The sequence below is a fragment of the Balaenoptera ricei genome, chromosome X (genome assembly GCF_028023285.1).
Source record: "Balaenoptera ricei isolate mBalRic1 chromosome X, mBalRic1.hap2, whole genome shotgun sequence".
NCBI classification, from domain to species: Eukaryota; Metazoa; Chordata; class Mammalia; order Artiodactyla; family Balaenopteridae; genus Balaenoptera; species Balaenoptera ricei.
In genome coordinates, this window is record NC_082660.1 from 43,463,492 (window position 1) to 43,475,558 (window position 12,067).

The 12,067-nt window shown below is 40.6% G+C and overlaps 1 non-coding gene across 1 annotated transcript; it reads right to left on the bottom strand.

Annotated features, from left to right (window-relative positions):
* Positions 1-8,345: 8,345 nt before the first annotated feature.
* Positions 8,346-8,418, bottom strand: TRNAG-CCC (transfer RNA glycine (anticodon CCC)). Its single transcript has one exon. It is a non-coding gene; the product is annotated as a tRNA-Gly (tRNA).
* Positions 8,419-12,067: the final 3,649 nt, after the last annotated feature.

Genomic DNA, 12,067 nt, shown 5'->3' on the forward strand with positions numbered 1-12,067 from the left:
AAATATATTTATTTATCTCTCCATTCCCCTAGTGAAAGACATTTGTATCGTTTTTGTGCTTAGTGTTTAAATCTAGAAGTGGAAATGATGGGTCCAGGGTGTAGATAGTATGCCAGTTATTAATCTATTGTGCTTCAGCTCCGAACCTACCGTTCTATACTGGGCTTTGTGATGCTGGGGCCATGACTCTACAGAACACATTTCTGTCTTGCCAGCTGCTACTCCCTGTTGGGTCTTACCGGTAAGAGATACTAAATATAAATATTGAGCCTGCAGAAGGAAGAAGGGACTTGCTCCTTTTTTCCTTCCGGTTGGCTCCCTGTTCATCTGAGTGTCAGCCCAGCATTGCTTCTTCACTTGGGCAGCAGCAGTTCCTCATGGTAGCAGCAGTTTAATCCAGTTTGCACTTTTCCAGCACTAACAGCTTTAGGGTACCCCACCCCCTCAGAGACCTAGCAGCATCTGGCTGGTGCCACCTCCTTAGAGGTATGAATCCCAGTCACATGAGACCCCGCTTCCAACCTTCTATTTTTAATAATTCCAACTTCTTCCCTTGTTACCCTAGGCCAGCTGCTTTCTGCAGTTGCTACCTCCATGATAATTTTAATGTTCTCTCTTTCTCTTTTAAGTTATGTGGTTAATAACTTCATCACTAGTTAAAAATTCATTTTAAGTTCTCTCTGTTAAAATAATCATTATGGTTTCTGTCTCCTAACTGGGTTCTGACTGATATAGAAGTTTTTCAACTTGACTAAATTTTAAAGTTAAAAAAATTGCACTAATTTACACTCTCATGAGCAGTTTGAGAAAAAGTTTACATTTTCCCACATATTCACCAGGACTTATCTGTTCTTTTTAAATTGTTGCCGATCTGAAAGGTGTAAAATGGCTTTAAGCCCTCCCATCCATGAATATGGTTTGTCTTTTTATTTAACTCACCTTTTTAAATTTTAAATAGTATTGTATGGTTTTCTCTAAGAAATTGTCTTTGAAAGTTAATCTTTTAATAGAAAATTTGCTCATATACATGTATATACATATATATTTAAAAATATTATGATGTATTATGGGGTATATATATATTTATATGTAATATATGTATCTATATATACGTATATAAGTGTGTGTGTATACATGTGTGTGTATGTCTCCCCAGAAAACATTTCTGTTTTATATATTCATTTTATTTTACCCACATATTTACCACTTTGGTTGCTCTTCATTCTTTTCTGCATTTCCTCCAGGATCATTTTCTTCTTTGCCTGAAAAATATCCTTTAGAGTTTTCTTTAGTGGCGGTCTATTAATGATAAACCTCTCAACCTTGTGAATATTTTCTCTTGCACTTTTTTGATAAACAAAAGTGAATCCTTACCTTTAGTACTTGGTAGCACTGTGCCATAGTAAATTGATGCTAAATTAAATACTTTTTTTTGCTTTTATCCCTGAGTGTTCCATAATGATTATGACAACCCAGGATATTTGAATTAATCACCAGATGCCCCCCAATACATCATACACTTGAATATACATATTACACTTTCTTCACTTTGTATATAGCATGCCCTCATCCTCATTTACTAATTATTAAGTTTATCAAGATGATATCTCATCAGTTCTTCCAATCTTCATCTCATCCATTAAAAAAACTAAATTTGATGTTTTAAAATTATTATTATTATGGAAAATGTCAAACATAAATAAAAGTAATCTATAGTGACAGAAAGCAGATGAGTGATTGCCTCTGGGGTAGGAATTAACTCCTAAGAGGTAGGAGGGAACTTCCCAGGGTGATGGAACTATTCTGTATCTTGACTGGAGTGGATGTTAATGGGGATACACAAGGTCATCAAATGAGTAAACTTAAGATTTGTGCATTTTATTGTACGTAAATTATATGTCAATTAAAATTTTAAAACAACAATAAAGAGTTCCCTGTTCCCATATCAGAAGTCAAATGTGGGCTGCTTGGGAGAAAACCAAGAATCTTGACCACTAGATCAGATGAAAGACACTGGCAATGGGAGACTTGGTCCTCCCAAGGCTTTAGAAATGGTTTTGCTCCATGAAAATGACCTTTACTAAGGCCCCATGATGGGTTGTGCTGGCCTTCCATTAGCTACCATCACTTATGTGGTGATCCCTACTGGCCAATACTACTGTGTGTATTTGGCTCCCAATAGCCTGAGCACAGTCTCTCCTAATCCTCCATTAGCTACCATGATGTAGTTCTTACCGCCATCACATGTCTGCACAGTGTCTACTAACACCCACTCCATTAGCTTATAGCAGTTCTTATCACCACCTTTAGTCAAGAGCACAGTGTCTGCTGACCTTCCATTAGCTCACAATAGCTTGTCTTCCCACACTTTTTATTCCAGCAGAGTCTGCTGACCCCCTTTAGCTCATAGCATCTTGTCTCGCAACCCCTTTTAGCTGCCATTACAATTTTTACTGACCTCCATTTACTTACAGCATAGTGTCTTTTCACTCCTTTAGCCTCCAGCTTAGTGACTGATGATCTATTAACTCAGTATCATGTCTTTTGCCCTCTTTTAGACTCAACATGGTGACTGCTGACCTCCCATTAGCTCCCAGCGATGTGTCATCACCTTCCTTTATACCGAATGCAGTGGCTGTTGACCCCATGTTGGCTCTCACCACTTTGTTCATTCCCCATTGGCCACTGTACAGTATATTTAATCCAATGAGTTCTAATCGCAGTGTCTGCTCATCCTACATTAGATCCCCTCACTATGTCTGCTGGTTTTTTATTAGCCATGAGTACAGTGTCTTTGACCCCCATGAACCCACAACACAGCACAGTTGCACCAATATTTATCTGCTGTTCCCCAGTTAGCCACGAATATGGTGACTTTGATCCTCTTGAGCTCCAGCACAATGTCTGCAGAACTCACATGACCTTGTCACTCTATCTTCTGATCCCCCATTTACCAAGTTCCAAGTTTTTTACCTGAGGACCCCTAAATAGCCTCCATCACTATGTCGTCTGACCTTACATTATAGCCTATTAGTGTATCTGCTGACCATACGTTAATGTCTTCTGACTTGTCAGACACCCACACAGAGTATGACCTCCTTGAGGACCCATTACCATATTTTTTGTCCTTACAGTAGCTGAATCCCTGTGTCTGCTGCTGAGTCCCCCTCCCTCTCCTTTAACCACGAGTATTGTGTCTTTGACCCCTTGTGGCCTGAGTAGAGTTTGCTGACCCCACGTTAGCTCCGATCCCAGTGTCTGTTGATCCTCCATTAGGCAGCAGTACTGTTTCTTCAATATGCATGAGGTTCCAGCAATGTATTTGCTGATCCCCAATTAGCCACAAGATCAGAGACTAACCTCCATGAGCTTCTGGCACAGTATCTGCTGATTCCACAGTAGTCTCATCTTGCTGACCACCCATTAGCAATGAGTACAATGTCTTTGACCTTCATAAGTCCCAATCACAGTGTTGCTGACCCTGCATTAACCATCATCACTGTGCCTGTTGATCCCCCATTAGCCACTAATACAGTGTCTGAATACAATGATGCCCCAGTACAGTGCATGCTGACCATACATTAGAGCCCATCACCATGTTTGCTAACCCTATACTGGCCTCAACACTGAGACTACTGACTACCAGCTACTAGTTTAGAGCCTTTGCCTCACGTTTTTCAATCACAGTATCTGCTACTGATCCTATATTAATTAGTGTCATCACTGTGTCTTCTAATCTTGGTCATGGGTAGAGTGTCTTTGATCTTCATAAAAAATCTGACTAGTGTCTGCTGATCCCACATTAGTACTTTATTACCCTGCTGATTACCATTAGCCACCACTAAAGTGATTTTTGTCTCCACCCCAGCATCAGCCCATTCGCTACCCCTATCCCTGTGGATGCAGGTTACTTATCCTCTAATACAATGCATTGACCTCATGAGCCCCAGCATAATGCCTGGGACTCATTAGAGCCTACCCTGCATTAGAGCCCTTCATGGTTTCTGATGATCTTCTATTGGTCGCCAGTACAGTGTCTTTGACTCCCATGAGTCCCCATAACCATATCTGCTGGTGCTGTATTAGCTCCCGTGATTGTTGAATTCCCACTAGTCATTAATATACTATATTTGATCCCTGTGATTACTCCCCACAGTTTCTGATGACCCTCTATTAGGACCAGTCACTGTTCCCTGATTTCTGTAAATTGGTTTGTTGGCTGTTTCAATCGCTATAATTGTTCCTTGGACTCTGGTGGTTCCCCAGCCCTGCAGACTGCTTTTTAATTTTTCCTTTCCCAGCACTTCAGAGACACTTCTTTGATGTTTTTGGCCTGATCCTCTGGATCTAGGCCCTGTTGCTCTCGCTCTTTTGTAGCCCCTCTGACTGTCTTCCAAATACAAGGACTGTTTTGTGGTCTCTTCAGATGTTTGATGATCCCTGTGTTCCTCAGGTCCAGACACTACCCCCTTGTCCCGTTAGCTGTTTCCTGGTTTCTCTGGCTGTGCCCTCAGCTTGAGATTGTTCCCTTATCTGTCTGGCTGTCTCCTAGGTATTTATAGCTGTTGCATGACATTTAGGGATGTTTTCTTCTTCCATTTGCCTGTTCTAGAGTCTCTCTGGTTGTCCTCTAACTACAAGGACTGTTTTCTGGTCCTCTGGCCGTTTGATAATTTCTCTGACTGTTCACATCACTGCCATGACTGTTTCCTGGTCCCTATGGCTGTTTTCTAGTGTCCGGGGATGTTTCCTCAGCCCTGACCTATTGTCTGGAACCACAGACTGTTCCTGCTGCTTCTAGCAGTTCCCCAATACATGGAATAGGTTACTTTACCCTCCCTGATGTTACCTCAATCCTGGGTACGTTCACATGTCTTATTGCTTATTTTCTGGTTTTGCCAACTGTTTCTCAACACCAAGGACTGTTGTATACACTGGATGTGGCCGCAGGCATTAAACAGCAAGTGGGAGTTGCAGGCTCCAGAGGGAGCACCTTCCAGGTAGATCCCTTTAGCTGTGGCTGCTATGGAGAAACAGACCCTACAGAGAGGCTATTTAGTTCAGAGTCCTGGTGTGAGTCACTACATTTCCTCCGATTACCCTTCTAGAAAATCCATTAAGGTGAGTAAAATGAGTTACCCCTTACCCCCACATTCCATGTGTCTGTGTGTGAATCTCTGCTTGGAAAAGAATCTCTGATGGCTGAGAGGAAGTACGAGGGGTTGGCAGTCCTGTGAGGTGTGCAGCATGGGGTCCAGCTCCATGGGTAGCCTGGGGGCTGGCCCTACCCTCACCCGACCCTCATTACTTCTCCCTGAAAAAATGGGTCTCACAGTCCCTACCCAGAATCCTTCTGAGGTCTGTGCTAGGATTGGAGGATGATTTATGGGTGTATTCACCCCTTGGATATTTTTTCCGGTCAAAACACAAAACTCTCATAATAATAACTTCATGTGTAATATTACTAACAGTGACAATTGCTAGACAGGCAATGTAGTGTAATGATGAAGAACATGAACACTGAAGCCAAATCTGTATTCAAATCCGAGGCCTTAATGGTTTCTTAGCTATGACACCAAAAGCACGTACTGTAAAACAAAAAGGAAATAAATTGGGCTTCATCAAAATTAAAAACTTTTGTGTGGTAAACAGTACTGTCAAGAAAGTAAAATGTCAACCCACAGAATGGGAAAAAATATTTGCAAATCATATATCTGATAAGGGATGTGTATCTCAGATATATAAAGGACTTGTATAACCCAATAAAAAAAAATAACCCAACTTAAAAATGGGCAAAGGATCTGAATAGACATTTCTCCAAATGAGATATATGAATGGCCTAAGCACATGAAAAGCTGCACAGCATCATTAGGCATTAGGGAAATGGAAATCAAAACCACAATGAGATAATACTTCACAACCACTAGTAGGCTAGAATAAAAAAGATAGACAATAGCAAGTGTTGACGAGGATGTAGAAAAATTGGACCCATTTTACATTGCTAATGGAATGTAAAGTGGTGCAGCTGTTTTGGAAGAAAGTTTGGAAGTTTCTTAAAATGTTAAACATAGAGTTACCATATGATCTAGGAATTCCACTCCTGGGTATCCACCCAAGAGAAATTAAAACATATATCCATACAAAAACTTACACACAAATGTTCACAGCAGCATTATTCAGAGTAGTCCCAAAGTGGAAACAACCCAAATATCCATCAACTAATGAATGGATGATCAAAATGTGGTATATCCATCCAATAAAATATTCAGTAATAAAAAGGGATGATGTACTGATACATGCTACAAAATGGATGAACTCTGAAAACATGTTACTTGAAAGAAGCCAGTCACAAAAGACCACATATTGTATGATTCCATTTGTATGAAATGTCCAGAATAAGTAAAACTATGGAGACAGAAAGTAGATTAGTGGTTACCTAGGGCTGGGGTTGGGGGAGGTGGGAGAACTGGAGAGTGACTGCTAATGGGCTTCTCTTTGGGATGATGAAAATATTCTAAAATTCTATTGTGATGGTTGCACAACTTTGTGAATATACTAAAATTAATTTAATTGTCATATTAAATGGGTAAATTTTATTGTATGTGGATTGCATCTCAATAAAGTTTTAAGAAATATTATAAAAATAAAAAAGATATTAACTAAGTCAGTATTTGATTCCTTGTAATATTAATTTGATTATTAATTTGATTCCTTGTAATATTTTTTAAAGAAAAACAATTAATTAATTCCCACTTACGACTGAGAAAGAAATCCTGCCTTTTCCTAGCTCTGTGTCCTTGGGGAAATCATATTACTTCTCTATGCCTGTTTCTACATCTGTAAAATGGGGATAAAAATAATGCCTAACTCATACGGGCAGTGTGAATATTAAATGACATTATATATGTAAAGTACTTAAAACAGTGCTAGGCATATAGCTCTCTGTACTAGTTATTATTAGTGATAGTAATGGTAAATATATTTTATAATGTTAGTGATAGATCTTAGTAATGACTATTTACATTATTGCAAATAATGTTTTATTAGGCATGATAATTTATAATATTGGAAATAATGTATAATACTAGTAGTAATTGCATGCCCTCTGGCATCTTTAACTCATGATTTTGACAAACTCAAAGACATTACAAATATTTAATATACTCATTTGTAATGTTTTTCTTATGGTGATGCTCATACACTAATTTCTAGTGTACAAATCCCCCCACTGAAAAATACCAACATTTTCAAAGACTTCTGAGACAGCCACCCCCCAAGTGATAATGTTCCTGCTTCTATTTCCAAGTGAGGTCACATTCTGAAATGGTGGGGGTTATGTATCTTTTTGGAGGACACAATTCAACCCATAACAATTCTCCATTATGCAGTCCTCACTGTGGACAAATCCCCATGTTTATAAATCTCTACTGTTGCCAAGAACAGATGACAAATCCCCAAGCCCTGTGTAAATAATTCCCTTGAAAAGTAACCTCTCTTCATTGTGGCATATCCCCTCTTTCACAAATACCCAGCTGGCAAATACTGTATTAGATTTCTATCGTTGTGTAACAAATTACCACAAACTTAACAGCTTAAAGCAACACCCATTTATGATCTCACAGGTCAGAAGTCCAAGTAAGCTTGACTGGGTTCTCTGCTTAATGGTCTCACAAAACCAAAGTCAAAGTGTTGGCCACACTGGACTCTTCTATGGAGGCTCTTAGGAAGAATCCATTTCAATCTTATTCATGTTATTGGCACAACTTAGTTCCTTGCAGTTGTAGTACTGAGGTTCCCATTTCTTTGTTGGCTGTCAGCCAGTGGTGGTTGCTCTCTGCTTCTAAAGGCCAACTGCATGCCTCACAATGTGGGCCTCTTTGTCTTCAAAGTCAATTAGGACGTGCCAAATGCTTCTCATGCTTCCAATTTCTCCAGCATCCTCTTCTGTCACCAGCAGGAGAAAACTCTGCATTTCTGAAGGGCTAAGGTACTTAACTAGATTAGGCTCACCTGGATAATCTCCCTATTTTAAGGCAAACTGATTAGTAACCTTAATTACATTTGCAATTAATTTGCTACATAATGTAATATAATCATGGAATTATATCTCATCACATTCACAGGTTACACGCACAATCAAGGGGAGATGTTTATATAAGGCCTCCTGCAATCACTTTTGCACTATCTTTGTATTCACAAATATTCCACTGGCATATCTCCATTGACAGTCCCCATTGGCAAATCTTTTTTTTTTTTTTTTTTTTTAAATATTTATTTATTTATTTGGCTGCACAGGGTCTTAGTTATGGCATGCGGGCTCTTCAGTTGCGGCATGTGGGATCTAGTTCCCTGACCAGGGATCGAACCCGGGCCCCCTGCGTTGGGAGCGCAGAGTCTTAACCACTGGACCACCAGGGAAGTCCCGGCAAATCTTCCTTCTCATAAATATCTACTCACTGGAAAATCTTTCATTCCTTAACCTGTTGGGGAAAAAAAAATCACCCCATTCCAAAAAAAACCCCTTAAAATATCTCCACTCATGACCCCTCTTGACAAATCTCCTCACTGAGAAATAAAAACTATTGACATATCACCAGTCTGCCACTGAGAAATCTTATGCATAAACACCCACTGGCATCTTTCTTATTTATAATCCCTGTTGAAAAATCTCTTTTTATAAATAACCTCCATAATACATACTCCATTGTTGTTTGTCCATTGAAAAGTCTTTATAAACACCCACCTGATGGTGTAACCTATTTATAACCTTTGATGACAATTTGCCTTGTTTTTAAACACTTGACTATTGGCATATGTCCTATTGCCCAGCTCATTTAAAAAATATACCCATTATTAATACCCTTGTTGACATATACCCTATTGACGATACCTGTTGTATATCTCTCCATTCTTATACACCTATCAATGTATCCCTAAGTGATAGCTCCACATTTACCAGGATCTATATTCATAAAAACCTCTCCCCCTCAACCAGGTATAACTCTATTGATGATCACTGGTGACAAATCTCTTTATTCTTAAATACTCACCAAAGTCATATCACTCATTGACAACCCAATTTACAAATCTTCTGATGTGCAAATACCTGCCCATTGGAATTTTTTTACATTAAAAATCCCAGTTGAACATAAATTTTCACCTACTGGAGAATATCTCATTGACAGCCTACATTGACATATCTCCCCTTTCTTAAATACTTCTCAATATATCCCACACTGATGAGCACTTAGTAGATACAAGTTCCTTGTTTATAGATACAGGTTCTTTGGCATACTTGTCTCAAACCCAGGTTACAGTATTCATCATTCATAAAAATCACACCAACTGAAATATATCTCTTACTGATGATCTCCATGGACAAATCTCCACATTTATAAATTCCTGCCTGTGACTTCTTCTAGCCAAGATGGAGTCCCAGGGCCTGGATTTACCCTCATGCCAGGAACAAACAGAACAAAAACCAGACAAAGTACATTGAGAAAAAAAAAAAAAGGTTTTCAAGACACTGGATATCAGGCAATGAAGAACAGTGATCCCTGAGGAAAGGGAAACAAATAAAGTGAATCATATGATTTGTCCAACATACTTCCTCGAGAGAGTTTCCAGGGTACTGCACAGAGAGGGGAAATTGAGGAAGAGACTGGTGAATTCCCTGAATTGAGAAGGAACTGAGAGTCTAGGGAGAACAAGGCAGCTAGAATTTGTAGGACACACCACCAAAGTGGAGACAACTGCACAGAGAGAAGATCGGGGTGATCTGCCTAGGGTCCTCCTTGAGTATTCAGTTGAGTATCAATCAGCACATGTATGTGAGGAAACTGAGGCCAGGGAGAGAACCATCCGAAAGGATAAGAGGAAATGGTGTCTGATGCTCACACAGGGCTGTGAATAGTGCCTGTTCTCAATAGCTAGACTGGAAAAATAGGGCATTGGGTAGAGAATTCAAGAAGCTATTGCCTCAGTAGCAGGGATTAATTAGCCCTAGGCTGAGAACTGCTCCGGATACACCTAAAAAATTATATTAGCAAGATGTGCAAGGATCAAACTCCTTCCAAGTAACTTAGCTGTGTCCCAGAACAAAACTCCAGATGACTTATAGAAATGCATAAATGCCCAGTACCCAACAAAATAGAATTCACAATGTCTGGCATTCAATCAAATATTACCAGGCATGAAAAGAGTTAAGAAAATAGGAAAAGTAATGAGAATAATCAAGCAATCAACCAACCCAGAAGTGACACAGAGGTTAGTATTAGCAGACAAGGATATTTTAAAAGTTGTTGTAAATGTATTCCACATGCTCAGAAAGTAAGTAGAGACTTCGGAAATATTTTTTTAAATTGATTAATTAATTAATTAATTTATTTATTTATTTTTGGCTGAGTTGGGGCTTTGTTGCTCCGTGCGGGCTTTCTCTAGTTGCGGTGAGCGGGGGCTACTCCTCCTTGCGGTGTGCGGGCTTCTCATTGCGGTGGCTTCTCTTGTTGCAGAGCATGGGCTCTAGGGCGCGCGGGCTTCAGTAGTTGTGGCACGCAGACTCAGTAGTTGTGGTGCACAGGCTTAGTTGCTCCGTGGCATGTGGGATCTTCCCGGACCAGGGCTCAGACCCGTGTCCCCTGCATTGGCAGGCGGATTCTTAACCACTGCGCCACCAGGGAAGCCCGGGAAATATTTTAAAAGACCCAATTACATGATTTCCACTTCTGGGAGAATGGAGCAGATTCTCTCTTTCTGGGAGAAAGTGGAGCAGCACTTTTCCCTATTCCTCCTGCTAAGTACAATAAAAAACTTTGGAAATGATATTTATAAAACAAACATAAGCTGACTCAGAAAAGTGGAGTGAAGGAGGCAAGCTGGCTAAGGACCTCAGGACCCAAAAGAAAAGAGCACATTGGGAGTTCCCTGGTGGCCTAGTGGTTAGGACTTGGTGTTTCACTGTCATGGCCTGGGTTCAATCCCCGGTCAGGGAACTGAAATCCCACAAGCTGTGTGGTGCGGGGCAGGCGGGGGGAAGAAAAGAACATTGGTTCCATGGGTTTTCTTTTTGCCTCATATATCTGACAGTGGTGGAGAACCTGGCAACCTAGAAATGCCGATGGGCCCAGACAAGAAAAAAGACCCTACAAAAGCCAGTTCTGTCCAGTAAAAGAACCAGGGAATGGGCAGCTTAACAATATGGTAAACTTTCAGAAAATAGTTGCTTTACTGCATCCCAAAAGTATAGGAAAAAAATGTGGCCCAACTCCCATCAATGCTAATAAATGCCAAGTGAAGAGCTTATATTTTCACCCTGAACGGACAGTAAAAGTCATGCCAAACCCCTGCCGAGGTGGTGTCAGAAAAAATCGACTATGAAGCCAGGACTTTTGTCCCCACTGGGTGGTAATGAGCCTTCACCTATATGATGTCAGTGGAAACCATACAGGGAGCCTATACTTCCTTTCTCACATATCAGCATCAAGGCACCCCTCCCTTTTCCCCTAGGGTGGTGTCATTGGAGGCCATGTGGAAAACAGTAGGGAGGCACTGCTACCCTTTCCAGCCAGGGAAATAGTGGAGCCCTACTTGGTTGTGGAACTCCCAGTCTTGCCCAGCAGTAGCAAGGAGCCTCCCAACTCTGTTATTAACAGAGGCTGAGTGGGGAAACTAGACTTCTCCCCATAGCTGGCATTAACAAACTGGCACCCTCCACTTCTTTTCCCTGCTGGAGTGGTGTCAGAAAAAGCCAGCTTAGAAAGAAGGTTTAGGGAATTCCCTGGTGGTCCAGTGGTTAGCACTCAGCACTTTTACTGCCGTGGGCCTGGGTTCAATCCCTGGTTGGAGAACTAAGATCCCACAAGCCCCGTGGTGTGGCCATAAATAAGAACCAGGATCTTACAACATAATATCGAAAATGTTCATCTTTCTTTTTTTTTGGCTGTGCAGCTTGTGGGATTTTAGTTCCCTGACCAGGGATTGAACCCAGGCCATGGCAGTGAGAACGTAAAGTCCTAACCACTGGACCCCCAGGGAATTCCATGAAAATGTTCATCTTTCAATTGAAAAT